Source organism: Clytia hemisphaerica, unplaced genomic scaffold (genome assembly GCF_902728285.1).
Source record: "Clytia hemisphaerica strain Z4C2 unplaced genomic scaffold, Clytia hemisphaerica genome assembly, whole genome shotgun sequence".
Classification (NCBI taxonomy): domain Eukaryota; kingdom Metazoa; phylum Cnidaria; class Hydrozoa; order Leptothecata; family Clytiidae; genus Clytia; species Clytia hemisphaerica.
The window spans coordinates 272,352-285,909 of NW_027103334.1; the positions used below are offsets into that span (position 1 = coordinate 272,352).

The 13,558-nt window shown below is 35.1% G+C and overlaps 1 long non-coding RNA gene across 1 annotated transcript; it reads right to left on the reverse strand.

The window, feature by feature from the left end:
• Positions 1-1,556: 1,556 nt before the first annotated feature.
• On the reverse strand, positions 1,557-12,821 carry LOC136816644 (uncharacterized). Its single transcript, XR_010847951.1, has 4 exons — positions 11,662-12,821; positions 2,848-2,947; positions 2,620-2,724; positions 1,557-2,430 (listed from the first exon to the last, which is right to left on the reverse strand). It is a non-coding gene; the product is annotated as an uncharacterized lncRNA (long non-coding RNA).
• Between the last annotated feature and the right edge of the window lie 737 nt (positions 12,822-13,558).

Here is a 13,558-nt window from a genome sequence, read left to right on the forward strand (position 1 = left end):
GGGAAGCCAACTTAAGAGCGCTATTAAATCTTAACAGCAGGCTCCTCTTTTGACCGTGGTTCATAGTCCTTTCGTAGTGGACATCCCCAGGTAAACTCCAAATTACATTTTACATTACAGTGTCTTGCTGACAAAGTTGGCGCCGTTTGTTATCTTTGATAACGTTTAAGCCATTGCTATATTACCACATATTACATACCCTTCTACTAGATGAAATCTTGTAAAGACCACCACAATGCATGAAGATTATGCGAGCTCCTAGCGTATTCTTTCACTGATGAATTGATCAAGTCATACGTAGAATCTTTGAAGAATGAAGAGCTTACCATTGACGGCTACTGGAATTGGGTAGAGGAAGCGTATATGGAAAATAAGCGGTCGCACAATTATATTTTCATGCAACAAATGATATTTGATGTGCTCCTTGCAATTATCGGATTTAGAGTTTCGGTGCGGAGGAATAATTTTTAAGGTAATTTGAAAGTTTTTACATGCCATAATAAAGGAAAATATCATACCCACAAATGAATTAGTTAGTGAATTTAAATTTACACGCCTGTATCAGTAATAAAAATCTTTTATACTTTACCTCTCGGCATTGTCCATTCCAAAGTAATTACGATTGGAGCTTACTCGACTAAATATATTCTTGGTAAATTTTTAAAAAAGGAACACCATCAAAATGGTCCTCGTATTAGCACCCTTTAATTGACTGTTTTAGGTATGCACGCGACGTTGCAAAGATTTTCAATGCTATTTTTTGCTCAAAAGCATCCAATTTACGAGAATGTATAGTGTTTGTATTTGTTTCATTTATGCTGTATCTCCCAACCCAAGGAAATGCGAACGACCGAAACCTGGTACTAGCCAATTTTTTTCATAGGCTTCAAAATCATCTGCATGTTTTCGCTTATGCTTCACCTTTGCCAGTAAGCAGTTTGGTTACACATCGACATTAATTCCGTGGCTACCGAAGTGAGTTTGTAAGGCAAGACGTTATTTTTTTCTTATACCGTTTATTTTTGAAACTCTAGATATACACTAACTTCGTCACTCAAACTCCTTGGAAGAATGCCAGAAGAGGTTAAACATTTATACATGTTGTCGGTGGCCTCTTCTACAACCCATACAAGGGATAATTGCCAAGGAGGTGAGTCAACAGAAGGGTCATTTTAATATCAGAAAAAATATTTCAACTTGATTATGTGGATACAATTCCACAGCTGGAAAATATAACTCAAATTACAAAAGCCTGCTCTGACAACATTAAATCGTATACAATCATGGACAAAAGGTTTGTAGACTTCTTCAATATTTGCAAAATACTTCAATATCGATCAAAAACATGTTCCCAAGAGGTTCTGAGTGCTTTCCAAACCCATTCAAAGCTGTCTTTGAAAGTCAACCACTGCAGTCTAACCACAAGGGCAAACCACAAGGGCTTGAGTAACTGGCTTACACCAGTATCAAAACGCTGATTTTTTGCTTGTGGTTCCCTCAAAAGCAATCCAATAGCAATGCAACGACTTCGAAAGTGTTTTTCTTAACTTCCCTCCTTTTTCAGAGTCATTTTGCTCTATTTCTCCTCATCATTTTTCACTGAAATTTCATTTGTCTACAACCTTTTGTCCATGATTGTACAAAGTAGACGATACTATCCTACGTAACAAAAATATCAGTTTGCAAACCTAAAATAAACTTTTCCTTCCATAGGTGACGCCCTTTTAGGAGAGATCAATAAAAAACTGAACTTTTGGCTTCCAAAAACAGGAATTTCATCGTCAGAGCAATGGTTGAAATGTACGAGGCTGTTAGAGAAGCTGGAAACGGTAAGAATTTCAAGCAAAGCTCTCTTCCGCCAGTTAATTTGAGCCGAAAATATAAAACGTTAAATCTTTAAAAATACTAGAGTGTGCGGAAGAAATAAAATCACTCCTTACAACTCAGATTGCTTTTTTTATCTTAGCCGCCTTCAACTTACGTCTTTTAGGAGGCTGTTTGCTTGTACTTTCATGGCTTTCATATTGTTCCATAGATTGGGTGGTTGGGATTACTGTCTTGATTGTTTGTGAGATTGATGCACTGGGCTCTTCTAGCAATTGAAGATCACGTGACATTTTCTCTTTCTTGGTGGTATGTTTGGGGCACTTAAATTCTATTTCATCAATATCTTTTTGAGAATTGACGTTGTACCCCGCACAGATAACGTGAACCCAATATTCGCATTCTCCACAGCCCATATATTCCGCATTGATAGACTGTTCTTTTTGAAAGGCATCATCCTTTTTGGAACCATAGACTATCTTGCAGATCTCACAGCGTGAGACCTGCCCAGCAGCCTTTTTCTGTGGCTTTAGGCTGCTTGCCAGGCAGCGTCGGGCAGCAACTTGAACGACGCCTGTCTGTTTTTCTTCTGTGGTTGGTCTTCACCTACAGTTACAAAGAAATGGTAACTGGTTAAACTTGGAAATATTCCTTCAGCAAAACTAAATTGGTTATGTTTGTAAATAACAATGTGAAGTATGGAACCTAAGAAACTGGAACCAAACATAAAATTACAAAAGCTTTCGTGCCCTACCTAAAACACAACATTGATATGATGATTAATGAAATACCTACCGTGGTTATCTGTGTCTTTTCTGTAGTACTAATTTGACTTGATAGTGCTGCAGATTGCTCCCTTGCTCCCTTGCTATGCGCCATGTATCAACTATAAGGTGTATCCTGTTCAAATGCAACAAAAGAAACCAGTCAATAGCCAATCCGGATTTATAACACTAACAGGAAATATAACAGTGTAATATTAGTGTGACAGCCACGAAAAGTTGTTGTGAAATAAATACGAACCTCGCCATCCATATTACTCCAAACAAACACGGGACTCGCCTTCAACTGTCTCAATTACCAGCCGGTATTTCAGTTCCATACCTTTTGCAAATTTGCCAAACTATGAAAACCCAAAACAATTAATTTGTTAAATAACTCAACATGGCACTGCTCAATATATTTTATAATGTACATTCAAATTTCACTCAGTTTATTATGCTCCCCAAAATAGTTCTACCAGGGGTTGCTTCCAATTAATTAAGCCCAAATAAATTTAACACCGATTGGTATGAAATTTACAGTACAGCATTCCTGAAGATCGAGAGTGCACTGAAAGATTGTGTAATTGTAAATTAGCTCTTAATCTTCCATAACACCTTTTACAAAAAATACTTTTTTATAGATACGTATACCTCAGAAGTGAACTAGGGATGACAGACCCATTAGAGCGAACCAAGCGAGCAGTACCAGCAAAACACATTACATTCGTTACTTCAAAGATAAGAATGTCTAAATTTATAACAGGTAAACAATACAAGCGCCAAAAGTTCAGATCCATAAAAGCCTGATTTTTATACGAAACATAAATCAAACACCTTATATTAGAAACTCTTCAATCTTAGGTTGTCTTAATTTTGAAAGTGTCTTTCTATCTCTCTGCTGTTGATTATTTTTAGACAGATTTTATAGAAGGGGATATTTTGTTGTTGGTTATAAACATGAATTTAAAAAAGTCACAAATTCCTGACACGGAAGTGTTGCGTTAAGCGATTAACACGTACCTTATCGGGGAAAACTTCGTCGGGGAAAAGTGACGAAATTTTTGCCAAGTGACGAATATTTTTTCAAGACGAAAATTTTCCCCGACGAAGTTTTCCCCGATAAGGTATACCTATTACATATCTGTCTAGACAACGCTTCAAAAGACAAGCCGATCAGCATGGATAACGCAGTTTTAGATGAAGATTTAGTTTATTTCCAAGAAACTTACGCACACTTAGCAAAAAAGACTTTAATGGGACGAATAATTAACAATACCAAAGATGAAACTGAATATATCATTAGGGTGTGGATGACACCAAAGGAAAGGGAAGATGCAACGAAAGCCTCATCGTTAAGCTGTAAGTCATGTTTGTCTTTGGATTGCGTCATATATCTTTGTGTTTTTAGCTCCACAGTTTTGATTTTTTCTTTATTTTCTTAAAAGCATATACTTTATAAGAATCAAATCAATCACTCTTGATAGACGGTAATTTACCTTTCGGTATTTAGTTCTTACAAAGTAAACAAGGGATGGCACACAATATGAGCTTACTTATTTTCTTATAAGCATATACTTTATAAGAATCAAATCAATAACTCTTGATAGACGGTAATATACCTTTCGGTATTTAGTTCTTACAAAGTAAACAAGGGATGACACACAATATGAGCTTACTTATTTTTCTTATAAGCATATACTTTATAAGAATCAAATCAATAACTCTTGATAGACGGTAATATACTTTTCGATAATTAGTTCTTACAAAGTAAACAAGGGATGGCACACAATATGAGCTTACTTATTTTTCTTATAAGCATATACTTTATAAGAATCAAATCAATAACTCTTGATAGACGGTAATATACTTTTCGATAATTAGTTCTTACAAAGTAAACAAGGGATGGCACACAATATGAGCTTACTTATTTTCTTATAAGCATATACTTTATAAGAATCAAATCAATAACTCTTGATAGACGGTAATATACTTTTCGATAATTAGTTCTTACAAAGTAAACAAGGGACGGCGCATATTATGAGCATATTTATTATTCTTATAAGCATTTACTTTATAGGAATCAAATCAATAACTCTTGATAGACGGTAATATACCTTTCGGTAATTAGCACTAACAAAATAAACAAGAGATGGCGCACAATATGAGCATATTAATTTTATACTTTATAAGAATCAAATAAATAACTTTTGATAGACGGTGATATTACCTTTGTTTATTAGTTCTTAAAAATTAAACAACAGTTGTTCTTAAATTGGTTACTTTTTTTTAGCGATTTTAAGCCTCGTTGTTCTTGTAAAATTGTTTCATCAAGGCTCGATGTAAAGTAGATTTCAAATTGGCTTCAATCTCTACTTCTTGTTTTTCCTATGTAGTTTAAATTCTAGGCGAAATTTTCGAATTTAAGTCGTCTTGTTTCTTTTTAAACTGTAATTTTAACGTGTCATAAATTACCCAATAATCCAGTTATATCACTTTAAATGCTCCCTATCTGACATTTCTATGACATTTTCATTTTATAGTGAACTTGTTGCACGGATTGAGAAGTTACTACCGAAATACCCAAGATTTGAACAAGAATACAAATCAGACGTCGAGGGTAAAATCAAGGATTTACATGTAGACTCCTTATATTCCTCAAGCTTCAAGATTGTGATTGAGTAGTAGATTTATGATAGAGCTGGCACATACAGAAAGTGAGTGACACTACAGAAAGTGAGTGACACTACAGAAAGTGAGTGACACTACAGAAAGTGAGTACACGACAGAACGTGATTGACACCTTACAGAAAGTGAGTGTCACCACAGAATAAGTTTCGAGTGGTAAATAATTTTCTGGTTATGTACAAAAGCACTAAAGTCATTTTCCCTATCGGAAACACCCGAAAACACCGGAATTTGACCAATGAGTGTTACTAAAATTGCAACACATGGGTCAAATTCAACACCTCCAGCACTACCTAAAGAATAAGTTCCAAGTGGTAAATAATCTTCTGGTTATCTATTAAAGCACTGAGCTTCTTAGTCTAATTATTCATCAATCATAAAAACTGAGTACATTGTTGACAATAAAACCATCACCATATGAAAGATTTGATATATAGGTAATTTTATCAGTAACAGGAAACATATGCGAGATAGCAACAATTCTTATTAAAGCCGGAAAATAACCAAGTCTTATTTGTAATTTTAAAAGATGAATTTGGAAACGTTCGTTTTTTGAAAGTCTTCAAGGCATTTGATTGAAAATTCTTGAAGCGTTTATTAAGCTTGTACATTTATTAAGCTTGTACATTTTTTGAGGTAAGCAACACTGCTGCACATGTAAAAATCGAGTCAGGTATAAACAAGTCGAGGTTGGTATGAATTAAGCAAATCAAAGTGAAATTCTCAAATTGGAAGAACAAAAGAACATTAAATTTTGATGTTGAAAACTACTTTGATAAAGACAAGGAGGAATTTTTTATCATAATTCAACGGCCTAACATTTGAAGTCCAAAGAAAATTCGTGAAGGAGGCTCAGAGGAGTACCCAGAGTCAATTAAATTACCACTATTGTCTAGCCACTGGAAACAAGTGTTCATAGAAGATGGTTTTTCGAACTTCACGAAAGTTGTTAATGAACGGGAATCAAACGATATATTTGCAATAGTACGCTGGATGGATGGAGAAATTGAATATATAAAGTTGGAACTCTTAGCTGATGATCGATGGATTGAAAATCTAAGATTACAAAAATTTTAGATTGTTAAATAGGGAATGAATGAAATAGTTTATTTGAGAAGAAACAAAACAACATTGGTAACAAAATTGAACGTGGATACACCAAATAAAAGATGTGTAAACAAATGTATTTAAGTTATTGCTATAATCCAAAAACCCTATGTAACACTACTTCGAGCTAAGATCGTAGAGGCAATAAAAAGAGCTAAGAAACAAAAATATTCTTTGCTTGATGGTAATATATTTCTAGCTTATAAAAACAATGTTATCATTTACAAGGATCAAATCTCATTCTTTCATTGCATCATTTGGAATTTGTCGATTAATTAGAAAGCGACGTTTTTCAACAGCGAAATCTAATGCTTCTTCAAAATCCATATCTTCCTCATCTCTAACCCTTTGTAAAGTTTCCATCACAGATTTATGTGTTTTATCCTTTTTCATTGCTCGAAGAAAAAGGATTTTGTATTTATAAATCTCATGAATTGATAAGTCAGTCTCTTGACATTCGTTCAACATGCTCTCCCAAATATTAAATGTTTCTTTAACACCTTGAGATTCTTCACTATCACTGGACATGGGCTCGCTGTCTGTAAAGTCTTCATCAGACTCTTCATCTTCTTCTTCAGATTCTTCAGGGTGGGCCTTTGCAACATGTCGATTATAATTGCTTTTATTGGAAAAGGTCTTTTCGCAATCGTCGCATTCATACATCGTGTTTCTCCCGCTGGTTTTAAACTTATTTGAAGAAGTAGCATCCTTACTTACGAATTTATATGCAAAACACAAGAGTAATCCGATATCGGGTTTCTCTTTAGGAGCCTGGTTTCTCTCTAAGATCTTTGTTTCTTCCAGATTACCTAGTCTTTATTGGTCCACGTTCGTTTCTTGGTCCGGGACTAGCTTGAGAAATCTAGTCTTACTTGATCCTCTTTTGGGACTCCAGTAGTTCTTTACCTAGTCCTTGTTAGTCCCTTTTTTGAGACCAACCAATTATTATTGGTGGCTGCAAAAGTAATCCTTTTTGTGTCGACATAGTCCCTTTTAGACTTCTATTAGGACTACCCCATTCCTGTTTCGGACTACTTAGTTTTGATAAATCGTTTTCGGAATTAGCTAAATCCTTTTTAAGATACCCAATTTAAGCTTCATGAGTATCTAATCCTCTTTTGTATCTGCATAGTCCTAGCTTAATTATCCTTAGGATTAACGGGATTACCTAATCCTTCTTTGGAACTAACCAATCCTTATTTGGGATTGCCTAATCCCTCTTTGGGATCAACTAATCCTCATTTAGGATTATCTAATCCCTCTTTGGGATCAACTAATCCTCATTTGGGATTACCTAATCCCTCTCTGGGATCAACTAATCCTCATTTGGGATTACCTAATCCCTCTTTAGGATCAACTACTCCTCATTTGGGATTACCTAATTCCTCTTTGGGATCAACTAATCTTCATTTGGGATTACCTTGTCCCTCTTTGGGACCAACTAATCCTCATTTGGGGACTAGCTTGAGAAATCTAGTCTTACATGATCCTCTTTTGGGACTATGTAGTTCTACACCTAGTCCTTGTTAGTCCCTTTTTTGAGACCAACCAATCGGAACTGCGTGATTCTAGTTAATCCCTCTTTTAGGATTACTTAATCACTAGTTGGATCCTTTCTTCCAATTCATATCAAAGGCTCATGGTATGTTGTTGTTGTTGTTGTTTCCTTTTTCTTTTCTTTTTTGTTTTTTTTTTACGCGTTTTTTGTTTGGTGTGGGATTTTATTATTTTGTTAGTTACACCCGTGAGTCCCGCCAAAGGCGGGGCTTACGCCCCGGGCCCCGTCAGAAGTGCAGTGAAGGTCAAATTTAGGGATAAATATAAATCCGATCAACTTTGACGTTTCAAGTCATTGATAAGCATTTTTGAAGCTAACACGTTTATGCAGTAAAAGTCGTAACGACTGCTAAGAAATTAAACTATGATTTAAACAATGGATGTAAAGCTAAAGCATCCTTTTAGTATACTCGTTAGCTGTTTAAGAGGTGCAGAGAAATCTGTTTTTTGCCCAAAATCTTATCAAATACAGAAATTATGTTTTCGATAAAGAGTTTGATAGAATATTATGGTTGATCACCAAGCATCAGGAAGATCTTTTAGAAAGGTTGAAGTCCTACTTTCAAACCGTAGAATATGTAATTGGTTTGCCCGCCGATCTTGATGAAATGTTCGACAAATCGAAAAACAATCTGCAAAGGTGTTTATCACAAAGTGATGACTTGAAACGTCAAAGTTGATCGGATTTATATTTATCCCTAAATTTGACCTTCACTGCACTTGTGACGGGGCCCGGGGCGTAAGCCCCGCCTTTGGCGGGACTCACGGGTGTAACTAACAAAATAATAAAACCCCACACCAAACAAAAAACGCGTAAAAAAAAAAACAAAAAAGAAAAGAAAAAGGAAACAACAACAACAACAACATACCATGAGCCTTTGATATGAATTGGAAGAAAGGATCCAACTAGTGATTAAGTAATCCTAAAAGAGGGATTAACTAGAATCACGCAGTTCCGATTGGTTGGTCTCAAAAAAGGGACTAACAAGGACTAGGTGCAGAACTACATAGTCCCAAAAGAGGATCATGTAAGACTAGATTTCTCAAGCTAGTCCCCAAATGAGGATTAGTTGGTCCCAAAGAGGGACTAGGTAATCCCAAATGAAGATTAGTTGATCCCAAAGAGGGATTAGGTAATCCCAAATGAGGAGTAGTTGATCCTAAAGAGGGATTAGGTAATCCCAAATGAGGATTAGTTGATCCCAGAGAGGGATTAGGTAATCCCAAATGAGGATTAGTTGATCCCAAAGAGGGATTAGGTAATCCTAAATGAGGATTAGTTGATCCCAAAGAGGGATTAGGCAATCCCAAATAAGGATTGGTTAGTTCCAAAGAAGGATTAGGTAATCCCGTTAATCCTAAGGATAATTAAGCTAGGACTATGCAGATACAAAAGAGGATTAGATACTCATGAAGCTTAAATTGGGTATCTTAAAAAGGATTTAGCTAATTCCGAAAACGATTTATCAAAACTAAGTAGTCCGAAACAGGAATGGGGTAGTCCTAATAGAAGTCTAAAAGGGACTATGTCGACACAAAAAAGGATTACTTTTTGCAGCCACCAATAATAATTGGTTGGTCTCAAAACAGGGACTAACAAGGACTAGGTAAAGAACTACTGGAGTCCCAAAAGAGGATCAAGTAAGACTAGATTTCTCAAGCTAGTCCCGGACCAAGAAACGAACGTGGACCAATAAAGACTAGGTAATCTGGAAGAAACAAAGATCTTAGAGAGAAACCAGGCTCCTAAAGAGAAACCCGATATCGGATTACTCTTGTGTTTTGCATATAAATTCGTAAGTAAGGATGCTACTTCTTCAAATAAGTTTAAAACCAGCGGGAGAAACACGATGTATGAATGCGACGATTGCGAAAAGACCTTTTCCAATAAAAGCAATTATAATCGACATGTTGCAAAGGCCCACCCTGAAGAATCTGAAGAAGAAGATGAAGAGTCTGATGAAGACTTTACAGACAGCGAGCCCATGTCCAGTGATAGTGAAGAATCTCAAGGTGTTAAAGAAACATTTAATATTTGGGAGAGCATGTTGAACGAATGTCAAGAGACTGACTTATCAATTCATGAGATTTATAAATACAAAATCCTTTTTCTTCGAGCAATGAAAAAGGATAAAACACATAAATCTGTGATGGAAACTTTACAAAGGGTTAGAGATGAGGAAGATATGGATTTTGAAGAAGCATTAGATTTCGCTGTTGAAAAACGTCGCTTTCTAATTAATCGACAAATTCCAAATGATGCAATGAAAGAATGAGATTTGATCCTTGTAAATGATAACATTGTTTTTATAAGCTAGAAATATATTACCATCAAGCAAAGAATATTTTTGTTTTCTTAGTTCTTTTTATTGCCTCTACGATTTTAGCTCAAAGTAGTGTTACATAGGGTTTTTGGATTATAGTAATAACTTAAATACATTCGTTTACACATCTTTTATTTGGTGTATCCACGTTCAATTTTGTTACCAATGTTGTTTTTTTCTTCTCAAATAAACTATTTCATTCATTCCCTATTTAACAATCTAAAATTTTTGTAATCTTAGATTTTTAATCCATCGATCATCAGCTAAGAGTTCCAACTTTATATACTCAATTTCTCCATCCATCCAGCGTACTATTGCAAATATATCGTTTGATTCCCGTTCATTAACAACTTTCGTGAAGTTCGAAAAACCATCTTCTATGAACACTTGTTTCCAGTGGCTAGACAATAGTGGTAATTTAATTGACTCTGGGTACTCCTCTGAGCCTCCTTCACGAATTTTCTTTGGACTTCAAATGTTGGGTCGTTGAATTATGATAAAAAATTCCTCCTTGTCTTTATTAAAGTAGTTTTCAACATCAAAATTTAATGTTCTTTTGTTCTTCCAATTTGAGAATTTCACTTTGATTTGCTTAATTCATCAACCTCGACTTGTTTATACCTGACTCGATTTTTACATGTGCAGCAGTGTTGCTTACCTCAAAAAATGTACAAGCTTAATAAATGTACAAACGCTTCAAGAATTTTCAATCAAATGCCTTGAAGACTTTCAAAAAACGAACGTTTCCAAATTCATCTTTTACAATTAGAAATAAGACTTGGTTATTTTCTTTAATAAGAATTGTTGCTATCTCGCATATGTTTCCTGTTACTGATAAAATTACCTATATATCAAATCTTTCACATGGTGATGGTGTTATTGTCAACAATGTACTCAGTTTTTATGATTTATGAATAATTAGACTAAGAAGCTCAGTGCTTTAATAGATAACCAGAAAATTATTTACCACTTGGAACTTATTCTTTAGGTAGTGCTGGAGGTGTTGAATTTGACCCATGTGTTGCAATTTTAGTAACACTCATTGGTCAAATTCCGGTGTTTTCGGGTGTTTCCGATAGGGAAAATGACTTTAGTGCTTTTGTACATAACCAGAAAATTATTTACCACTCGAAACTTATTCTGTGGTGACACTCACTTTCTGTAAGGTGTCAATCACGTTCTGTCGTGTACTCACTTTCTGTAGTGTCACTCACTTTCTGTAGTGTCACTCACTTTCTGTAGTGTCACTCACTTTCTGTATGTGCCAGCTCTATCATAAATCTACTACTTGATTGGACTGAGTAGCCCCCCGAAAAAGACTTGTGGAGCAGTGTGGGCGATTTTTTTCCTATAAACCTGCACTTTATACATGTGATATTTGCTGTGAATAAGGAACATACCTTAGCCACGTATGGTTCAAGCCCATTCTTGAACTCGACCCGATCAGTTTTGTTTTTTCGACGAACTTTGTGTTTCAATTGATTTTCTGAAAATTAGAAATATGTACCACAATCTTACAAACAGCCAAAAAATAGTTATGAAAACGGGGTATAGGAAAATTTCTACACCTAATGCCGTTCAGAAAATGCAAATAAATCTGTGACTTTAGAGGCTGGGTAAAAGATATAGCATCTTGAAGGTCAACCAGTATTTTGGAGCCCTAGAATCAGCATTGACAAAACCGAAAATTCTAAATATGAGAAAAAGCAAAAAATCTTGGAATTCTATTCCTATCACCTTGAGTTACAAGTTTAGAACAAACAAGTGATACTTTTATGGACCTACCTTGTTATGTATATAACACATATAATTGATATCTACGTGACGTGACCATTAAACAATCATTCAGAACATAAACAGTGACGAACTTTTAAAATTAGTCGTTTGTTTCTTATAAAAAAACGTTTAGAAAACAAAATTTCATGCTCTTGAAATATTCTTTCATATTCAAGACTTCGTGAGCAAAAAAAAACATCTATCTCATAAAAAAATTGAGTAATTTGGCTAAGAACATTGATGTATGCTTATTGATAGTGATTCTTATAGATAAACATGCGCTTTTTCAGCCAACAAAATTTTTTTGCAAAAATCTGCTTGAGTCATCTTTTACCTATGATAGTACCCTACTTTCATGCAAAAAATCAGAAATAATTAATGATCCAATTTTTCACAAGTGTCCAAAAAAACCCGTTTTTTAGCCGTTTTTTGGCCCAAATTTGCCCAAGAAAATTTTTTCCCGAAAATCGGGCTCCGTCACATTTTGGCCACCACTATTTTGCACCTTTGTACCAAAAATCAAAAGATTCCTATGATTCAATCCTGAGAAAAGTTGGTAACAGACGAACGGACGAACGGACGAACGGACGAGCTGACAAACGAACGAACACAGGTTAATTTATAGGACCTCCACCTCACCGGGGTAGGTCCAAAAATTAACATTATATATAAAATTTTTTGCAGAATCAGCAAAAACGGCAAATTCTGTCATTTTTTGCAAAATATAGGAGAAAAATATCTTTAAAGCTTAATATTTTCAGTTTCAGTTAAGCTTTTTTTCTAAAATTTTCACAGCTTATTCCATACATGAATGGAACTATTTTCAAAAGAGATTTGCTTTCAAAAACTTGATTAAGACGTTGTTAAATCAAAATTGTCATTTTGAAAATTTCTAAATTTTCAGTTTGGACTTTGCAATATCGAAAATCTTGAAATATTTCATAAAAATCATAAATTTTACATCCATCGTATTGCCTAACATTAGATTGCGACAAGCTATAGCTTCTCTTTACTTTGCAAAAGGATGTATTAACAGGCCTTTTGGATGTTGGCGTGCAATATGTAATACCTCTGTGTCACGGACCCGGTGGGATTCCACCTCACTGGAATGTTTTTTTCTAAAAAATTTTCCACAGTGGCAGAAGTACCCTACATTCAGTCCCACTGGGAAATTAATTAGCTTTCTTGTTATCCCTTTTTAGAATTCAATACCAGAAAAAATTGCGCTGTGAGACAGGGGTAGTAATGAATGTTATTAGGATTTTTAAACTAAATTCGAGAAGACCTATATCTCCACAAGGGGAGCTCCACGATTCTAGAAGGGTCAGATTGAATTATAGTGTTATAAAACAGTGACTGTCGGTGAAAAAACTGTCAAAAATGGCCTAATTTTAAGCCCCAGTGGGATAATGAGTAACCCGGTCAAAATTTATTGAAATTCTCTACTCCGGTCAAAACTTGGAAATTTTATCGTCTTACCCCGGTCGAAAATCGTGTAAATTAGAGGACCCGGAGAAAGTA